This window comes from Gossypium hirsutum, chromosome A09, assembly GCF_007990345.1.
Source record: "Gossypium hirsutum isolate 1008001.06 chromosome A09, Gossypium_hirsutum_v2.1, whole genome shotgun sequence".
NCBI lineage: Eukaryota > Viridiplantae > Streptophyta > Magnoliopsida > Malvales > Malvaceae > Gossypium > Gossypium hirsutum.
The window spans coordinates 80,861,593-80,867,592 of NC_053432.1; positions in this window are offsets into that span (position 1 = coordinate 80,861,593).

The window sequence follows — 6,000 nt, forward strand, 5'->3', positions numbered from 1 at the left end:
ATAGTTCTCGAATCAAGTTTTCGATGATCTTCTGTCATTCGTGTTGAAGTACATGTGTGAGGCCCAACAAATTTTCGTATCTCCCACATCTGAGACTTCTGGATAAATGCAGCTCATATCCTCCAATTGCAGCCTTCTGCCGACTTCTAACACTCTCCAATATATAATGTCGGTTTAGACTCGACGACTTTGTAGTCCACTGATATATTCATACTATACCGCTTAATGGAAAATATACACTCTTCCTTACTTTTGAATCTCTGTGCCCACGAACAACTCCTCAGGATCAAAATATATGGCCATCTGGTGAGCAGGTAGTATCTCAGGGTACTCTGGGAACTCGGCTGCATGTGCCGCATCGGGGTCTATCCGAGACATGTATGCCCCAGGATTATTGTGTATCACAATACGACGGATCTGGTTCCCGACTAAAGACGCATTAATGTTTCCATCCTCGTTCACGCCTTCATCGTCAATATCATCTGGGACATCATCCACGTCGGGATCACTATCAATATCGACTTCATAATCAGAAGGATCACTACTTCAGTATACATCATCACCACCCACATCAATGTCGATCCCATGTGTAGTTGATTGACTACTAACGTATGATATCGGAACCACCATACATGGCTCTTGAGGTCTATCTTCTTCACCTAATGGAGTTGGATCTTCTGTTGACTCCACAACAGCTAACTCAGCAAATAAGTGAATCGATGCATTTTGGTTGCTATGACAGTAAAGAGCGACCATTGTCTCCACATCTTCATCGTCTACAAGTTCCATTTCGGTGAATTTTATGGGATCCATCGAAACTGGAAACTTGTAGAAAATTTTCGAGATTCTTCTCCCACAACGTCTATAAATTTTTTCACTAATTTTTTCCTTCATATGATCAAACGAGATATTTCTATTAAATCTCATTGCAATTTGTTTGCGGCATTAAAAAATACATCCGACGCTTATTGTCAAAATTTCTCCATCAAAATAAACGCATACGAAAAATTTGTTCTCCATCTTCAATACTAGATCTGTTAAAAAAAGTTCAAAATTCTCAAAATTTTCAAAATTTTTGATGCAAAATTTTTCATCCAGAACCTAACAAACAAAATTATTTATCCAACAAAATAATATTAAATAATAAAATTTTTAACAAGTTTCTACATTCTATTTAAAAATAAATAAATTAAAATACCTTATTTTTCTTCTTCTTCTTTTCCTTTCTTCCCTTTTTCTTTCTCTCTTTTTCTTTCTGCTAATTTTTTTTACTAGTTTTTTTTGCTCATGGTTTCCAGGGAAGGGGTATCTATAGGGGAAATGGGTTACGCCTAACGAGGAGGCACCACATGTTGCCCCTACCTGACAGGCACGACATGTTAAGCCTGTCAGGTAGGCGCGACATGTCGTGCCTACTCAAGAGGCTCAACCCGTATTTTATCTTATTTTCGTATATAATAAATTTTTTTTATACGAAATAGGTAAAATACCCGTAAAACCACTAAAAACTAACAATTTATATAACCAAATCATAAATTACTAATAAAATAGCTATAAAAATATTTTTTTAAAATACATTATTAAAAAATCACAATACACTAATACATTACTAAAAAATAATTTTATTGCACAACTATTTTAGAAATTAATTTTATTGCACCAACATTTACAAATTTTATTGCCCTCAAACTCTAATACTATATAAACCTTTCACCATATCATCTTTTTCCATTCAATTTCGTCCGTCTTTTCTAATTTTTATTCTCAATCTCTTTTACTTTCGATTTTCTAGTCTCTATATTTCTAAAAATTTCTAAATTATTTTCTTTACAGTTGCAAATTATTTATAACAAAATATTTAACAAAATAAATTTAACATTATTAAATTAAACAAAATAATTTAGAATATATAATCTTAAATTACTAATAAATTAATTTTAAAATAATTACAAACACAAAAATTTATCAAATAATTCTAAATTACTAACAATTTAATTTTAAAATAATTATAAAAAAATTACTAATTTTTTCTTCTTCTTTCTTTCTTCTTTCTTTTTCTTCTTCTTTTTTGCAGCAGGCGCCACATATGGCGCCTACGGGTCAGGCACGACCCGTTTTTACCCAAATTTTTTTAAAAATTATAATAATAATAATAATATTATTATTATTATTTAAAATATTATTATTAAAATATTATGTCGCGCCTCTCTCACAGGCGCGACTAAAAAAAAAACTTATTTTCGTAAATAATCTATCTGACAACCTATTTTGGTATATAATAAAATTTTTAAACCCATATTAATAAAAAACCCACGATCATTGCTAATGATCGAGTCTCCGATCTTTAGGTTTATAGAACGGGCAATTTATGTGTATTCATATTATTTTCAAGTACATTATGTAAGTTTTTGACATGTTCGAATATTTATTCATTATGTTTATGTCATTGAACAATAGTGTATTTTAATTCATCAGGTTTTTTATCAAGTAATTGTATTTCATTTATACGTACATCACCCCGATGAAATTGGCTGCTTAATTACTAAGGAATTTGTCAAAATGGGACGTGGGATCTAACTATTCCATGGGTTGGGCCGAGTTCGGATCGGGTCAAGTAAAAAATTTAGCTCTTTTTCTAAGTTCGGATTCAGCCTGGACCGAAAAATAGGTGTAAAATTTTACTCAAGTCTGGCCTAGATAAAAATAATAAAGCTCGAGCTTAGTCTAGCTCGTATTAATTTTTTTATATTATTTTTATATAAAAATAAATTTAAAAAATATAATACAACAAAACACTAAAAACATTGAAATAAATGTTTCCCAACAAATGAAAAAAATTAAGATAAGTGCAACTTAGTAAACAAATACCTCTACATTAGCAGCAAAATTAACAATAAAACAAGAGTTATACAATATTCAAACAGTAACAATAAAATAGTAGTAATATAATAGCGAAATTATAGCACAACAGTAAAAAATAGAAGCAATTATTTTTTGCAAATTCGAGTCAGGCTCGAGCGCTTACCAAGGCCTAATCTGTTTAGAAAACGGGCCTTACTTTTTGTCTAAGTCCAATTTTCAAGCATATATTCTTGCCCAAACCTTTCCTTTTTTCGGACGAGCCTTCAAGCCAAACCGAATCTCAACCATGAACAAGTCTAAATCTAACCCTAAGCCCTGATTTAATATTTAAAAGCTTAATTTGTGAGCAAGGAAGTGATTAATATGAGATGTGAGATCCAACCATAACCTAGTTGAAACATGGCTAATTCATGATAAAATTTTATTGATATTTAAACGCTTAATTTCGTGATAAAATTTGTTGATATTTAACTGCTTAATTAGGCTATACTATAATAAAAGAGGTTTGCTAAACTGGTATCACGGGCTAATTAGATATCAATTTAATCAATAAATTTATTTAAAAATCTTAAAAAATTATTGTATCATTTATATAATTTAAGGATATTTAAGAAATTATTATATTAAAAACTACCCAATAATCGAAATTTGTTTTAAACAAATTTTTTATTCTAGCTTTTCTTATCAATCACCCAAATAGAGAGTGTGCCATTATTTAGTATATAGGATTTATTATTATCAACACTAAAATTAGTAAATTAACTCCACAAGCTAAATTAAAAAATCAGCATATACCCAACATTTTATATTTGTGTATTTTTTAAATATAATTTAAGAATATTAGAGTATAATACACTGGGATAAAAAGATTATGTGATAAAATATATAATTTATATAAAAAATAAGTGAATTTTGATTAAATTTGTAAAGTTAAAAATTTGATATTAATAAATTTTATGTAGTTTTTTTATTGATTTTATATAGAAATATAAAAAAATACACTCATAATAATATAATTGCCCTTGTAAAGAAAGATTTTTTTTAAGCATTACTCGGCTGAGTTGGTATTTAGTTGACTCATGACATTAACTTAGTTAGATGTTTAATATATTTTTGGGTAAGCTACATCGTGTGTCACTCTAAATAGAGATTGTTCCTATTTTAGTCAATCAAATTATTTTTGTTAATTTAGTCACCCAAAATAAAAATTGATCAAATTGATCACTCCACCGTTAAATGGTAGTGAAAGACTAACGGTGTATTTGTACGAAAAAATTTTGGGGTAACCAAAATAGGAATGACTCCTATTTAGAGTGACCAACGAATAGTGTACTCTAATTTTAGAGTGACTAACATGGAAATGCATGGTTAGTATTATGGTATCATTTAACGGTGAAGTGATCAATTTGATCAATTTTATTTTTGGTGACCATAATTAACAAAAAAAAAATCATGATAACCAAAATAGAAACAACCCATATTTAGAGGGACTAACGGGTAGTTTACCCTATATTTTTTAAATATAATTTGAGGATAATCTATACTATTATTTTAAAAGTTTAACCGAGTTGGTATCACTCATCGATCGAGAACTAACTCAATTGTAAAATTATAAAAAATCTAATTTTTTCATAAAACAATAAATATTATTAATCTCACAGTTATAAAAATTAATCAAATCACCACTGTTATTTTTTAACTTTATTAGAGCTAATCTCATTGAAGATCCAAAAGAAATCTTAACTTTCTCAACTCTCCCCTTTCAACAAAAATCGTTTAAAACAATTGCATATATGCAAACTTATACCTAAAATTCAGAGAGGATGAAGCCAAAGCAACGAGGTGTATCCTTTCATCCCCAAAATGGAATAATGCTCGAAAGATTAGGCCTAACCTCTGTTTTATAGATTGCAATGACTTTTCTTAAGTAATTAATTAAGTTTTGGTCGAAATTAAAAAATTTACGTTTTGAAGTTTTTAATTATTAGGTTTAAGTCGTGCGATTTTGTTTTGAGTTTTTTTTTATATTTAATATAAAAAAATTAAAAAGATAAAAATATATTATAATATCGATTAAATCTTAGTTCAATTATTATCATTACGGTTTGAACGCTCCTAAGTCTATAATTTCCTCCATTTTAGGAGTTGAGGGATTATGCATTGTATAAAAATAAAATCACTCTCATAGTAGTATTTTTTTTAAGTGTTTTTATTAATTGAGTTGGTCGAAATTAATTTATGATATTAATTTAATGGTTTGATAAACCATTAAAAATTTTAATTTTTAATAACGTAAATCGTTTCAACATTCAATTTTTTAATTGTATTTGATAACCATATTAACTTTTTACTTAATATAAAATTTTCAACAAAAAAGTGTTGAATATGATAAGTAGATAGCTACTTATCACTTAATGTGAAATATATTATGTTGATTTTATTTTTCAAAATTATTTTTTTAAAATTTATTCGCTCATTTTATTAAATTTAAAATATTCAAGATTAACTTTTAAATTTTATCCAAAATTATTCAAAATAAAACAAATAATACTATATTAATATGATTAAAATAATACTATTATCAAACAAAATTATTATACTCAATGCTTAAGTTTTACTAACATATCAACAATATTATAATATAAATTCAATACTTAATTTTTCAGGATTTACATTTTTAGTTCATCGATCATTCTCACTCAATGACCCTATTTTTATATAGTATTTACTTCTATCCATAATACCTATGTAATAATTTAAATTGGAAGAAAATACACACTTAAACTTATATTCTCTTAATTATTATAATAATTTAAAATTTGAAGTCATAAATGTATATATTCTCATTAATTAAAAAATTAAAGTCAAACATATTAAATATTAAACCATTGATTTATTAAAAAAATATATTTATCTCTTCTTCTTTTTTTTTAACAACCATGGAATCAAGATCAACCTCGAAATGTTCTTGAAATAAGGTTAGGGTCTCTTCATATACCTGTATATCATCATAATTCTTGTTTACAAATTTAGTTATCCAATCAGCTACTCTATTATGTTCCTTACGGATATGTCGAAAATGAACTTTTCACTTCAGCATAGAAGTTGACTAATTAATCAAACGTAACTCTAATATTA